Genomic DNA, 16,612 nt, shown 5'->3' with positions numbered 1-16,612 from the left:
ACATGTTGGTGTCAATTTACTTGACAATCGAGTCAAATTTGAGTATCTCAAAAAACTACTTTCAGCTGTAAAATAAGGATGGCAACTTGAGTGAAGATGTGAAGATGAATAAATATAGCCAGGAAATAAATACACGGATTGTGTCCCTGGCATTGTGTGTCTGTTCAGCCTCGATGTTGCCCACCTCCCTGCAGAACGGGTCCCCAAGCCGAGGCAGCCCTCCCCCACCACCATCATCAGGGAGGATTTTCTGACACCTCTCCTGACCACATGTCAGAACATGCAAGCTAGACACAACCATGGTGCCATGGTGACTCTAGTCCGGCTCATTCATCCACTTTACAGATCTGAAAATGGGAGGCTCAGGCAGGTCAAATGAATTTCTGAGGTTGCATATCTACTTAAGGGCAGAACTGATATATATATAGAACCCAGCCACTTCTAATCATAAGCCCACAGATTTTTCTGATCAACCATTGGTGTTCTACCTCCATGATATTCTACTTAGCCATGAACTTCTTATACGATTATTTACTTCATTTTTTTTTTTTTGTTATAGCACAACTTATATATTTCAAATGGACAAAAAATTAGTATCATTTACAGTATCTTAAGATAAACTGCCTTTGAATGGGAGCTTCCTTTCCAGTACTTTGAGGTCTACAAGACATATCTAGAAAATTTACTACTGTGGAAAATGAAGACTGCTTAAATCGAATAGGGGTAAGGGGAAGGGCCTGTGGTTTTTCCTTTTGATTAATTGCTGTAACACTGTCCTTCAGGTGGCTGAGGGAGTTTCATATTTTCTTTAGACATCATTAGGCGCCGAAGCTCTTGCAGGACAACTTTGATGCTATATGAATTCTGCCATTTTGCTAGCACTGATATGGCTCTTGGATCCACCACTCCATTAGAACTATTAACTCCATTCATATTAATTTTTGTTACAAATCTTACAAAGGGGGGTGCTTCTGGGTATTTAGGTCCACATTCTATTTTAAGGCTGTATATTCGGTTTTCATAAATTGTCCGAGCCCGTGGTGGCTGCCATCTTGCGTCGCTGTCGCTCGAAGCTATTTACTTCATTTTTAATTAAGGTCTTTTCTTTCTTTCTTTCTTTCTTTCTTTCTTTCTTTCTTTCTTTCTTTCTTTCTTTCTGTCTTTCTGTCTTTCTGTCTTTCTGTCTTTCTGTCTTTCTTTCTGTCTTTCTTTTTTTTACTAGAAATACATTTAAAAGGAAACTTTATATGACTAACCATTGATGGAAAAACCATTATTGCTTAACTTAAAGATAGTCATAAAAATAAATAGCAAAATAATAATATTAAATTCTAGTTAAAATGCACATGGGGTCTATCAGAGGATCAGAGACTGAGGTGAAGGCTCTCGATTAGTAAAGATTTTAGAGGGGCTCAATAGGGACAAAGAGCCACAGTCTAGAATTCCATCAAACGAAAAGCCCATCAACACCTCCTGTAAGAGGCTAGAAAAAAGGATGAAAAGGGAATAACTACATTGGGTTGGTAGGAGGGGTATGAATTTGGGAAATGGCAGCTTGTACCATCTGCTTTGTTTGGCTTTCTGGTCTGCCCTACACCATCTCTTGCCTGTCACTCACCTTGGAATGGTTCCTGAAGGCCTTGTGTTGTGAAATTGATTCCAAACTCCCTGCACAATTGTTCACTTCTTTGCTTCCTTTCCTAATCTCAAAGCCCCATTGAAACCCCCAACCTTCCTGAGCAGTTAAATCATTCACAGCCTCCTCCGCAACCAACATTAAGTATGGGCTAGCCTTGTGCACAGGCATTCTTATTCAATCTCAACAATAGCTTTCTAGATGTAAACTACCACCATCCCCATTTTACAAAAGGGGACATTGAGGCATGGAGAAATTATTGAACTTGTTCACATACTTAGCTGGCAACTTAGAGCTACCTGATTTCATATCCTACGCTCTTACTCTGTTATACTGCTTTCCAATCTAACTTCAGTTTAAGTTGCTTCGAAAATATTTACTATTTCTTATGATCCCATCAATGGCCTCAGTACAGTAGGAGCAAGCAAAGAAGGATATAACTTGGTCCCTGTCCTCCAGTGTGACATGCCATCAGTACATTCCACAAATACTTACCAGCCTACTACCGAGTTATTATCTTGTTGAAGAACCAAGACCTATGCCTCCGAGAAAATGCACAAACAATATAATCGAAAACCGAAATGTAGGAGTTATGGGCAGATCAGGAAGGAGAGAGGGAGCGTGGTGGTCCAGCAAGACTGGAGGTGACACGACCCTGAAAAGGAAGGCAAAAGTCCCAGTGAGCAAAGGGACAGAGGACACACCACACACTGGGGCGACAGGAGGCTCCTTTCTTTAAAACCTTTTCCATTAACGACGACAACAGAACAAACAAGTAAAACACCCACCTGCAGGGCAGGGCAGTAGGGTCTCACATTTCTTAGCTGTAATTTGCAGGAATCAACTATGATCAACTCTATGAGGAAAAAGTTCCTCTACTCTTGAAAGTGGCATTGGGTGGCAGGGGAGCTTTTCCCAAGCATGCTTTAGGTTTCAATCCTGTGCCTGAGAAAACGCTGCAAACTGCGCGTGGCCTGAGATATCAACTCAGGGGCGGGAAGCTTTCAGTCAGCCTCAATGCAGCAGAGGGCTAGAAAAAAAATGTACTTATTAGTATTGTTCGCCTCAGAAGCCTTGAGGTACACCAGCGAGGCACGAGCTAGGGAATCAGTCTCGCTCCTTACGGTTAAGTGCCAAAGTGCTGTCAATGACTTGGGGCGGGCTCATTATAGACCTATTCCAGCTAATCCTCCACAGGCAACAATCCTCCTCTTTCCAGGGACTGTGGAATCCCGAGGAGAGCTGTTCCTTTTCAGACAGGCTTGAGGGAGAGGAGCCATCCTTCCTTCCTTAATACATTCCCAGGCTCACGGGCTTCTTATTACTGTGGCCAGGGCTAGGAAGTGAAGAGTGTGCAGGTGTCTGAAATGTTCAACATCCATTCTGCCCCTTCCTGATTAAACAACAACAACCTGTCCATTAGACACCCCATCTATCTTCTCTCTAAGAAGCCAGGTTTCTAGAATAGTCATCCAGGTCTTCACTAACCTGTGCATTAATGCAATCAACAACTGAATGGCTCAGTTGTACTCACCACCCTCTGTTTTAGTGCCCAAGCACTTTACAGCATTCATTTCTTCTTGGGGTCTGGCCCTTACCTACATCTCCAGCCTCATCTCCTACTAGCCAGCACCTGATAGCGAGCTCTGGCCACACTACCTCTTCTTCCCAGGCAGTGGGCAGGGCCTCCTCTCTGCCACCACAGGGCATTTACACATGCTGGCTCTTCTGTGTGGCCATGGAACAAACCTTCCTTTCCACCTTCCCTCCTTCATCTGACTGTCTTCTACTCAGCCTTCACATCTCAGCCCAACTCTAACCTCGCCTCCCCAAGACCAACTCCCTGACTAGGTCAGCTTTCTGAGTCATAAACAACTTAACTAGTTGTTAACTCCTCACTAGTCTGTAAGTATCATAAAGCCGGAGATCTTGTCTGTTTTTTGCTTCCCAGCACCTAGCATAGCACCTGGCCCAAAGTAAGCACTCAACAGGTATTTGTTGTTCAAAAGAATGAATGAATGAATGAATGAATGAACAAATGTGGTTCTCTTCCTTTGGATTCTGTCAGATCCCTGAAGGCAATAATGGCATGCCTTGTTCTTACTGCCTTGCACTGTGCCTGGCATATGAGCACTTAGTAAATGTTTGTTGAGTGAATGAATGAGTGAATGAATCTTCCATGTGCAAGTCTCTCCTTTAAAGTACTATGGGCTGGCTGTGGCAGCTCACGCCTGTAATTGCAGCACATTGGGAGGTTGAGATGGGAGGATTGCTTGAGCCCAGGAGTTTGAGACCAGCCTAGGCGACATAGAGAGACCCCATGTCTATGAAATATTGAAAAATTAGCCAACTGTGGTGGTGCACACCTGTAGTCCTAGTTTCTTGGGAGGCTGAGGCAGGAGGATTGCTTCCTCCCAGGAGTTCCAGGGTGCAGTGAGCTATGACCATGCCCCTGCACTCTAGCAAGACTGTGTCTCTAAATAAAGTCCTGTGGAGGACCAAAAGCCAAGCAATAAATGAACAACAATGAGCTAGACGTGCAAATACATGGTCCCAAAGCTCACAGTGCTTTCAGCAAAATAGAGAAAAGGGAGCAAGTACACAAATAATCATGATAATGATGAAAAGAAATAAGGGTCACGAAATGAAACAAAGGGGCTATGAAAGTTCAGAGAAAACAAGACAGCACCTGAAGAAGGAGCAGGGACAGGTTTTAGGGAGGAAGCCCTGAGCTCAGTGGCCGTTCTTGTCATTATCTAGAAGCCATGCGCCTAGTGCTCTATGGTGCAGGGCTATTCCTGGGTCAGGAATAGCAAGGGCAAGGGGCTGCCCATCTACCACTGCCCCACTTCTGAGGCCTTTCTCTCTTCCATGAAGGCTCAAAGCAGGGCAGACAAGTTGAAAGCCTGTAGCGGCCAGGAAACTAAGGTAACCAAAAGATACAGGTTGACTGTAGGACAGGGGTGATTTCAAAACACCTTCCCCACCTGACAAGCAGAGGCAGCTGCTTCTCCAGTGTTGCCAGCTGTTGTCATGTGAGGGTATGAGCCCTGCGTACTGATGTATTTTTCCCCAAGAAAATACAGAAATCCAGATTCTTGAATGCAATCTTCTCATTTTTAAATGTTGACAAATAATTTGATTTTTTTGGGCTCAAAAAAACACCCTTCGTGTCAAACAAAAGGGTGGATGGCATTCACTGAAGGCCTTATACAGCATGCACAGCTTATTTACAACCTCTGGCCTAACCAAATTAGACTTGTGGAAATTGAAACCACGATGGTACACTCACAAGATTAGCAAATGTTAAGAAATGTGATCAAATCAAATGTTGCCAAGGAAGTGGAGCAACAGGAACGCTCCTACTCAGCTGCCAGGGGTATGATTGGAATAACTGCCCTGGAAAACAAATCGGCACTATCTTGTAAAGATAAAGATATGCATATCTTATTCCCTGGCAGTTCCATTCCTAGGCATATTCTCTAGGGAAATTGTTGCAAATGTTCACAAAGAAACATATGTAAGAGTGTTTGTAGCTGCATTGTTTATTACAGCAAGAAACTGGAAACAAATCAACTGACAAAAGAATAAATATACTCTGGCATAATCATAGGACAGAATAAAAGTAACTCAAATGACATCAGTTGACATGTGACTAGTATCGTGAATGGTTAGATAAACCCTTCTAAGATCTTTCTTGTAGGGTCTTTAAGATCTTTCCATCTCTAAAGTCAAACAATCCTGGACGTTTCTGACCCACTGTTAGCAGAACTTCTGTATGTTCAGCAACTTGTACTGAGCATCCACATGCCATGCACTCTGTTAAGGTGGCGAACCACATACTGTCCCTGCCCTTGTCGTATGGTAGAAGAGACATTAAACAACCACATAGACAAATGGAGATTTATAAATTGTGAAAAGGGCAGGGCGCTATGAGAAAGCAAAATGGAGGAGGAACATAGCTCAGATGGAAGGGGGTAGAGTGTGGAAGGTTACAAAAGTCTTCTCTGTGGAAGGGACATTTCAGTTGAGACCTGCAAGGTTAGCCAGGAAAAGAGAACAGAGAAGACCATAGCAGGCAAAGGGAACAGCCTCACAAAGACCCCGGGCCTGGAAATAGCTCAGCGTGCTCAGAGGGACAGAGAAGCCCAGAGTGGCTGGAGCATGGTGCACGAACGTGGAAGTCCTGCTATTATAACAACGAGGAATAAATCTCTGTTCATCCTTCCGCCCAATTTTCAAGAGGGCTGGCAAGCCAGAATGATGTATGAAAGTTAAATGACCAAACAAAACTAACAGGATTTAACTCACTGGCTCTTGTTATTTTAATATTAACGTAAAATTCTATTAAACTACCAATCGGCTAGAAGGAAGAGTATATTAAGCTCCAATGTCTCCCTTCTGCCCACGCAGAGGGACCAGAGGTTAAGTCCAGACACTCAGGGGATCAGAGTTCATCACCCAAAATATTTCCAGATATTGAAGATAGACAAATTCATGTCAGATACTCAGCTCCATGCTAGAAAGTATGACAACCATGCGATGATCACTTTTCTCATAGTGTCCAATTCACAAATCATTGCATCTCTATGCCATTTCCATATATGTATATGTGCATGTGCAAATACCAACACATACACACATACACATACACACACAAATATTTCAGAATCTAATTTAAAATTTTCTGCGTTTGCTGTTTGATCCTTAGTGCCTTGGCCAAAAAACCCCCACCTAAGCACAGCTCATATGCTACAGTTAAACTTTTTTAAAAATTTCATCTCCTAGGTAATTATGAACGGGACCTTTGCAATAGCCCACCAGAGGCCTCCCAGTTGGCACCACCACCTTTTAGGAACAGGCGAGCAGTATTTTAATTTCAGTAATGGCTTTTGCCCAAAGCCATCCGTAACTAATTTTGCAGTCAGATTCCACGAGACCGATTCAGTGTTTGGCTAAATCTCGTGGAACATCTCATTTCCCTTCCATTTTTCATTAGTTTGAATTAAAAAGAAGAAAGCTAACAAGCATGGCTTGCATGGATATTTCTAAATTACACCGCACCGGCATTTTCATTCGTTTTGTTGTTTGCAGAGCGAGCCAACCCCGCTCCTTTTTCTCCCCCAGTGCGAGACCCGTCTAGAGCCACAGTCAGTTTGGCAATGCCACCTCTGTGCCCCGGCAGCATGTGGCCTGCCCTCACTCCAAGCAAAAGATGTGGAGAATGGCCTGTTGCCTACCACACAGGCATATGGTTTTCATAGTTAACTTCATCTTTGCAGCTTTTTGATTTGCCAGGAGTTGAGCAAGGAGCCTTTGCATCCTAACCTCATACCAAACAGCCCCCCGCTTTAAGAGATCTAAATGGACTAGCAGGCAAAGAGGGGTGGGGTTCAGGAGGGATGCGGAATAGGAGTGTCCTGTAACTTTGGGCAAATGAATTCTCTTGCAGGATCAACAACTGAGACCGGTATCTGCAACATTTCCCATGGAAAAAAGATTGAAAATACTATGTAGTCTATCTACTTTTACGGCCTCATTGGATTCATAAAGTCCACTGTTGTCTGCTGTCAGATTCTTTTTTGAAATCATGAAGTCAAATCTTGCTTGAGTTCCCTGACGCTGCCTACCATTCTATCTTCTCCTACCTCCCTAACCATATTGATTCATTCGCTCATTCAACAAATATGACTGGCCACTTCCTAAGTGCCAGTGATTGTGCTGGGCGCCAGGGTGGCTTTGATGACAGGGGTATTTGCGCTTGGCCACGTGCCAAGCTTCGTTCGGCCAATGGAATGAGAACAGGCACAACATGAGCCCCATCTAGGCAGAAGCTGTAAGAAGCATCACCAGTTTCTGTAGATCTCTTGCTTCTCCCCTCTTTCCAGAGAACTGCATGTCCCCAAGGTAGAGGCTGTTCTGTCCACTGAGTCCTGGAATGGGAAGACACAGGGAGCAGGCTGCTGCTCAGAACCACAGCTGACCCACAGGGGAACATGAGTGTTACAGGAGTGAAAGAGAAATGTTCATTGCTGAAAGCCACTGGGAGGACTGGATAGTGTGTTATTGTAGCCAGCATGATTAATGCATTTATTAACGCAGCAGAACAGATTTAGTCCCTGCTCTGACGGATCTTATAGCCTAGCCAGGGAGTTAGACAATAAGCACATGAACCAGCTAATAATTATGTAACTACTTAATTACACCTCTTCCTACGACATTCTCTCCTCTCTCTCACCCAACTACATGTGGCCCTTGGTCCTGCTCTCTTCTGGACACATTCTCTCCTGTGACACTTCCATCTATTCCCATAGCTTCAAGAAGCACATCTCTTCAAATGTCCCTCTAATCTATGTCCCTAGTCTGGTCTTCATGTACAAGTGCCAGATCCACCTGTCCAGCAAACAGCTGGATGTCACATTTGCAGGGTCCACTTGTATACCTAACTCAGCGTGGCCACAACTGAATGCACCTGTTATTTCTCACAGTTTCTGTGGGTCAGAAACTCAGGAAGCTCTCAGCTAGATATTTCCCCCTGAGGTCTCTGAATGAGGCCGGTGCTGAAAAAGTGAGGGTCTGTTCCCACTGGGATCTGTCCAACCATCTCTCTCTTTCTTTTTATCTGTCTCCAAGTATGGCCACAGGGGCCCTCTTTGTGGTCTCTCCATGGGGGAAAGTTTGGGCTTCCTTGTAGCATGGTGGCTTCCGGACAGTCAGACTATTTATCTGGCGACTAAAGATGCCAAGGGTGAAATTACTTCAGACAGCCAGGCAGAAGCTAAGTCACTTCTTGTGACTTGCCATGAGAAGACATGTAGTGTCACTTCCACCAAATTCTCTTGGCTACCAGTGAAGGATGAGCCCTCTCAGAACCAAGAGGCGAGGAATCAGACTTTGTGATATGGTAGGAAAGAAGATCCTGTTGTGATCAACTTTGGACAATGTAATTGGCCACATCACCCCTCCCATCCTCCTCCCTGCTTCTCTTCTGGGACTGGTACCAAATGCTGCCATCTTTACATCCACAGCTATTCTCTGCCTTCCATCCTCATAACACTGTAAGAGCAGGTTCGAGTAACTTTCCATATGAGTGATTGGTGATGTTAGCTGACTCTCTACCGCAATTTCTCTTCTTTCGTCCCTACTGCTATCCACTCTGTCTTCCTAATGCAATTGCTGATCATCCACACACCTGCAGAGTGGATGGCGTATAGTAGGTTCTCTTTAAGTATCGAAAAAGTATCAAAATCTTTGAGGACTCTCCATTATCTTTTGAGTTAGCTACAAAGTCTGTGGTCTGAGATTTAAACTCATCTATAATATTCATTCATTTGTTCAACAAATATTTATTGCGCATCCATTCTGTGCAGACATTGTGCTAGCATCTGGGGCTAAAATAGAGACCAAGATGCATATGCTCCTTGCCTTCATGAAGCTTCTATGTAGGGGCAAAGGATAAATATGCATTCATTCCTTCAGAAAATATTTAATATGTTCAACAGACAATGTCCATTCTAGGAGGGAAGATTGTAATCATTATAGCATTAATATGTCCACATTGTATCCTATTTGACACAATGAATTTAATTTCCTGCTTCACTTTCTCTTGAAATACATGTTCCAAATAAGCTGCACTATCCATTCAATCCCCTTTTGTGTCCAGAAAGTTCTCACTTTTGCGTTTTAGTTTATGTTGGTCTCTCTGTCTGAAATTCTCCTTGTGCCTCCCCAATCTTCAAAATTTACTTCAAATCTCATGTACTATAAGAAACATCTTACTCTTCTCTCCAATGAAGAGTGGACTCTTCCTTTTTTCCTTCACAGCAAACCGTGTGCCTCTCCCTGGGGTGGCTCCTTAGTTCTTCTTTGTGTGGTGGACCATTCTGCACGAGTCCCGGCTCCCTCCCTGGACCATCAGGCCTTTGAAGGCAAAGACTGTGCCCTAGTCATCTTCATTGGTCTTTGTTACCTATACTTACGGTAGATACTTGCTATTAATCCAATTAGTGGGTAGTCTGGGAACAAACTTGAGAAAACATCAATCTATTTCCCTGTTTTAAAACAGGGAATAGCAACAGAATTGTTTGGTTATAAATTCAAATTGTCTTAAGCAAAAAATGGAATGCACTGGGTGATATTACTGAGAAGCCCATGGGTTCTCGGTGTCGTCGGGAATCCCCTCTGTCCCCCTGTTGGTCCTGCTTGTTCTCCAAAAGACAGCTTATGAGTTTAGTAACCCTTTACTTGTTGCTAAGTTCCAGGATCGAGTGTCATTGGCTCAGCTGAGGTCACATGTGCAACCCTGGACCAATCACTGTGGGCCAGGCCTGCGGCCCTTGGTACCACCACATCCTGGGGAAAATGGAGGTTCTTGAGCAGAGGAGGGATGAGTGGTCAAGTGGTGCTATGAGAAAAGCCATGTAACGGGCCCATGGAGGGTGGACCATGGCAATGCTAGTCGGAAAAGGGAAGTCTGAAATAGCATTTGAACTCCCAGAGGGAGACCTCAATTCCTCCTTTATAGGAAAGGTCAGCCAGAGCAGAGGGGCTGGAAGCATTCTAGGAAACCTGAACTGAAAGGCCTTGGGCAGCCTTCAGACGGGACTTTCCCTCAGGCCCAGGGGCAGTGAGGAAACCATTGGATCAACAACAGAACAGGAGTCAGGAAACTTGAGCTATCTCTGCCACAGAGTCTCTCCATGACCTTGGGCAAATCAATTAACCTTTCTGGACCTCAGTTTCCTCTTTTCTAAAATAAGCCAAGAGGGCCGTGTGGTCACTGACTTCTTCCGTTCTGATAGTCTGCACTGCTATTTCTGATCTGAGTACAACTAATCCTTCCTTCATAATAGCTCTGGAATTCACTTCTCCCTGCCTAATGGCCCAGATCTTCACGGTCATTAAGAGTCTAATCTTTTTTGCTTACCGGCTGTGGAATCTTGAGCTAATTACCCAATTTCTCTTTGCCTCAGTATCCTTATCTGTAAAATGGGGATAATGTATTGATGTCTGGCTTATGTACAGGGGTCCTCAAACTTTTTAAATAGGGGGCCAGTTCACTGTCCCTCAGACCATTGGGGAGTGCTCACTGTGGGCCTGGGACGAGTCGGCTGCTAAGCAGGACAGGCAGTGGTGGCGAAAACACCCGGAGGGCCAGTTAAATGTGCTAGGCTGCCCGTATATGGCCCACGGGCCATAATTTGAGGACACTTGTGAGGGGGCTTGCTGCAGCTAGGACATAGAAAGACAGCGTTTGCCTGGTGCATTTCCTTGGTCATGCACATAATTCAAAAATGGCCACAGTGACAATCTCCTGTGGGGTTGAAGAAGCAAAGCAGTGTGCATTGTGGATATGGTGGGCATATTTTCAGAACCTCAAATTGTACCATATAATTTCATAGGTCTGATTGCACTATTGGGCAAATAGAAATGATCACTTGAAATAAAAACTGCCCCACATTCTTGCCATAATTATGAGTAGATTTCATTCGCATGAATTCACAGTCCTGTCCCTCCAACAAACACTGTAGCAGCCTAAGAAAAAAACATCACTTACATTAGACCCAGACCTAGTCATATTATGAGCTCCCTCCTGGAGAACTGCTTTCTATGTGCTACAGGGACAGCACAGTACTTAGAGACAAAACACACACACACACACACACACACACACACACACCCTCCTTTCCTCTTTCCAAAGACTGAAGTTTCGCCAACTTCAGACTCCTCCAGCAAATTTCAAGTCAGTCATTTTCCAAAATCTCCCTTATGGGTACTACCACTTAGTACCAACATCCTCTGTGCAGAAAATAAAATAAGAGGACATGAATTCGATAGGTCATGCTGGCTTCTAGAAACAGCTCCATTTTATATACTACGGGTTATTGGGAATTCCAAAGATTAGCTTCTTGTGGTAGGGACCCTTTCCTTAGTCTTGAGCAAGCGTCCTCAAACTACAGCCTGTGGGACACATGCCCTCCGTCTAGGACATTTATCTGGCTCGCCGGGTGTTTTGCCGACGCTACCTGTCCTGCTTAGCAGCCGACTCATCACGGGCCCACAGTGTGTGCACTCCAGAGGTCTGAGGGACAGTGAACTGGCCCCTTGTTTAAAAACTTTTAGGACCCCTGGTCTTGAGGCTAAGGTCAGAGGAGGCAAGACCTGTTTTGGCTCTGAATGCTGAGGGCCTGGGTCAGAACAGCGACTCAGATCTGTGTTTCTCTTTCCTGAGAGCGTTCATTTCTATTACTCTACCTGCTTCTCACAACAACCCTGTGGGTGGGTGCTATTATTATCACCACTTCACAGATAAGGCAACTGAGGCTCTGAGAAAGAAAACAATTGATCTAAATACAAAACAAATTCATGTTTCAGTAGGACCAGAAATCTGTCTCCTATGACTTCTATCTCAATGATTTTCCCCAAGAATGAGAAATAGGATTTTCCTCCTATGTCATTTGTAGTTTAGTGGTGGTGGCTGATAAGAGATCTAGCACTGAAAAAGAGTCTAAGGTCATGGCTTGGGTTGTGATGGATTAGCAATGTCTTAACAGGGGATGGGATGATAAAATGGTAGCATATGTACCAGGTATCTGCCATCCCTATGCAATATCATGATGTCTGTATCTTTAACCTTATTCCCATAGTTCAGCAATTTATACATCATTATGTCTTAGAAGTTTCTCTTTTAGTTGCAAGTAAGCTCAAACACACTTAAGCCAAAAAAGGAGAATGTATTATATAAGAATATGGAGGTGTCTCTTGAAACCCAGGGATAGGAAGTGCTGACAGTCCTCTCCGTGGACTGGAACCAAGAAATGAAATGTCATCAGGAACCCAGGCAGACTCTCCCTGTCACATTCCTTCTCTGTCTGACTCTAACTCTTCTGCCCCCTCATCCACCCCTACCCCTTCTCCTTATCCTCTGTCTCTCTCCCTCTGCAACACATGTTCATTTGTGCCTGCATCTGTCTGCCCATATGCTTTGTTCTTCTCCTCCGTGGCTTGGCTTTCTCTTTTTCTCCAGGCACTTGTAACAAGATCGAGAGCAGCACATTCCGTGATGGAAACACGGTGTGAGCCACAAATGTGATGTTAAATGTTCTATGTACTAGCCGCATTTTAAAGAGGCAAAATAAAAAGACGAAATTAATCTTTGAAATAGATTTTACTCTCTATATTGAAAATAATATTTAATATGCAATTTAATATTTTAAAAAATTGAACAAGTTCTTTGAAATCCGGTGTGCAGTTTTCACACACAGCATATCACAGTTTGGATTGGCCACGTTTTAAATTTTGAGTGGCTACCAAACTGGACAGCACAGATCTGGAGTTCACGTCTTTGATTCTAGCAGCCAGCAGAGAAAGGCTGGGACCCTTGAATCTCCATTTCAAGGTTTTGGCTCACATTGAGTCTGGTGTCCAGATCTCCAATCAGCCTTGGCCAGTGCTTAGTCCATTTGGTGCTGCTATAGCAGAATACCTGAGAGTGGGTTACTGAGTAAAAAAAGAAAGAGAGAGATTTCTTATAGTTCTGGAAGCTGGAAAGTCCAAGGTCAAGGGCATGCATCTGGCCCTCAAGAAGAGGGCCTTCTTGCTGTGTCAACCCATGGAGGAAGGAGGAAAGGCAAGATAGCACACATGAGAGAGATGGGGGGGCTGAACTCATCCTTTTTCTCAGGAACCCACTCCCTTGATAAGCACATTAATCAATTAATCACCTCTTAAAGGTCCCACTTCTCAACACTGTTGCATTGGGGATGAAATTTCCAACACCTAAATTTTTGCGAGACCAATCAAACCACAGCATCCAAGAAGACAAGGATCACATTCTATAGACATGGCAGCCAAACGAGAGGGCAATTTTCAGAGAAGAGGACAGAGGACTTGGCTGGACCTAAAAGGTATATAACACAATGTTTACAAAGGACTTGTTGGGAAGAGAGCCATCTAATGTCACCTGAACTCTCTGGAAAATTCCAGAAGTTCTGCATAATCTTGCATTTGGGGGATATAAGACAGGCTCCACAAGGCAAGAACAACCCAAGAAGAATAGCGTGCTGCCACCTGGGGGAGATGAACCCAGCGTGTGTTCCTAATTCAATAACAGAGACCCAGAGCTGCCAAGAGGGAAGACACCAGGCAGGATACACTCAGTGCAGGATCAGAAGTCTGAGGTGGAGGCTGGGAAACAGCATTGTTACGGTCACTTCCTCAAGTTCAGGACTCATCTTCAAGAACAAAATTAATCCAGGAAGGGCAATCTCATGCAGCTTGGGAAGCTGCCCTGGCCCTCTGGCCCTCCGGCCCCCCAGGCCTCAGGATAGAACATTTTTCATGCCATTCGCCAACACCAAGAGCTCCCCTTATACAGACGCCTCTCAGTTACACAAACAGTTTTTGTGGGAACATCCAGTAATCTCTGGTTTTGTTTACGAAAGCTCTTCAATATGAAGAAGGCTTACGCCCTTAATGAGAGCTGAGGAAACAGCTGCTTTATCTCTCCTCAGGACACCAAAGTCTGGAAAGGAGCGTTATGCCCGCTACTTAACCACAACCATTTTATGAGGTGACTGTGTCACCTGTCTGTCACAGCTCCTCACCAAACACCCCCTCCTAGCCCTCGGGTAATGGCGGTGACAGAAAGATGGCTACCTGAGAGACGGCACGTCATGGCTACTCGCAGGAGAGCAGATGGGCAGGGGCGTGAAACGGTGAGATTCCTGGGAGCCTATTTCTTTGATTGAGGCTGAGCCACTGGGGGGTTAATATTCCCCAAAGTGTAGTCCAAGCATCATGGCTTTCCATGGACTACCAGGTTAGATCTGGCCCCTGCCTACCTCTCCTACCTCATCTTGTGGCTGGCTTTATTCCAGTTCCAATCTCCTTTCTGTTCCTGGATTATGGCAATCCCTCAGAATCTTTGCCTAGAACCCTCCTCCCCAGCTCTTCACATTCCTGTCAGTCAAGAATCAACTCAAATGTCATTTCTCCACTTAGGTTTCCCTGGACACCCACCCTATTCCATGCATAAAATAGTCTCTTACCCCTCCCTGCAGGCCGTTCTTCAACCCATCACGTGCTTCCTCGCACTTCTCCCAGTGTGGAATGATCTTCTTTATTCATCTGTTTGTTTCTTTATCTTCTCCACGGGAATGTAAACTCTCTCAGGGAAAGGACACGGCTACCTTATTAACATCAGAACTCCGCGGTCCCCAGCAGTGCCTGGCACATAAAGCGATCTCAGTAAATATTTGTTGAATACATAAATCAACTATCTGGAGTGCTCCAAACCCACTAAATCATATCCTCTGAGAGCAGCGCCTAGAAACTGCATATTTCACAGGTGCCTCGGATAATTTGTACACACCCTGGGGAGGGAGAAGAATTGCACTATTTTTACCGGCCTCATCAAAAGCCCACCTTTCCCTGTTTTCTTCAATCCTAAAGGCTCAATCCTTCCCAAGAATATGAGGCACAGTAGAGAGAACCTAAGGCTCCTCCAGTTTGGTGGCTCAATTTGCTCTTCCTGTGACTATTCATTGAGCGATGACGTTTTAGGGATGCGAGCTTCTGAGCTCCATGAGGATGAGAACCACGTGGGTCTTCTTCACCGCCTGTCCCGGCACTCAGCACGCGCCTGCTATACAGAGGGCCCACAATCGATACTGGTGAACTCAATCAACGAGCAAATGAATGGACACTGACATGAATACCAGGCAATGTGCTAGACACCCAATACGGCAAGCATGCATATAAGTTGCTCAAATTCGAGAGAAAAGACAAAAGTGAAAATTTATAATTAGAACATAAAGTATATATATATATATATATATATATATATATATATGGTGCTGTGGGCTTCACAGTGAAGATAAAATTTGAGCTACATACTGTTTTATTTCCTCTGCATCCCCTGAGTAAGTCTGATAACCTCTTGTATCAATTATCTATAAATAAAATAGTTTAGGTTTTTTTGGGGTTTTTTTTTTTGTTGTTGTTGTGGTTGCTTTTAGTTTGCTTAAAAGCTAGTAAGAGCAGTAGTCTGGTTTTTGGCTCCATCATTTTTTTTAATAACTATAAAAGTGAGCCTCTCTGGGCCTCAGTTTCCTGCTTCGTACCAATCTCACAGGGCTGTCAAAAGAATTAGATAAATTAATACACACAAAAAGCTTAGCTCAGGACCTGAGACGAGACATAGTAAGCACTCAAAATATATTATTATCATGTAGTTTTAACACACTCTAAACTCCATATCCAGCCCTCTCTTCATGCACATTGAAAATGCATTTTTACAAATTTATTTTAGCAATCGCTAATGCAAAAGAGCATATCAGTCCCAGTCTCTGCCCACGTTAATTCAAATCCCAGGTTAGTGGAGTCTGAAATTAATTGGCTTTCTTCTCCTTGTGACATTATAATTTAGAATTTAAGTCTTTTCTCCCTAGATGGGAGAGGAATTTCACCGTTACATCACAGAGAATGGTATCCCCATGGCTGCTGAAGACTTTTTTAAAAAAATATATTTTGATGAAATCACATAGGCAAACCAAGGTCTTTTGTTATGTGAAGCTTTGACTTCAGTCAGAAGGAAATCTCAAATAGGTAGGTTACTGTCCATGCCTTGGAGAGGCTTTGAATCCCATGAAATGAAGACTGGAGAGCGGAGAGAGTGAGGTTTGATAATAATTTTCCACTAGCTGGTAAATTCCTGGACTTTGTGGTCACAGAAACTATACACCCTTGGCTTGCCTACGGCATACCCAGTCTATGCCCATCATTGCTGTTTAATTAACAGTAGCACTTTCTTGTATTCTCCAAAATTGCCCCAGTTTGGAAAACAAATTATATTGACATCCTATGCATGGCTCTTCTTGTCTCCCCAGCAGAGATGCCAAAGCCCATCCTGGAGTATTAAATGATGAAAATTACATTTTCTCAGCGCTGATATATAGTGGGCACTATGTTGATTAC

General features: G+C 44.0%; 1 pseudogene; it reads right to left on the bottom strand.

Annotated features, from left to right (window-relative positions):
* Window positions 1-555: 555 nt before the first annotated feature.
* LOC142863060 (ubiquitin-conjugating enzyme E2 variant 1 pseudogene) lies at window positions 556-1,077 on the bottom strand (annotated as a pseudogene).
* Window positions 1,078-16,612: the final 15,535 nt, after the last annotated feature.

Source organism: Microcebus murinus, chromosome 21, assembly GCF_040939455.1.
Source record: "Microcebus murinus isolate Inina chromosome 21, M.murinus_Inina_mat1.0, whole genome shotgun sequence".
NCBI lineage: Eukaryota > Metazoa > Chordata > Mammalia > Primates > Cheirogaleidae > Microcebus > Microcebus murinus.
The sequence above is the reverse complement of the archived record's forward strand: the minus strand, read 5'-3'. Positions and strand labels throughout refer to the sequence as shown.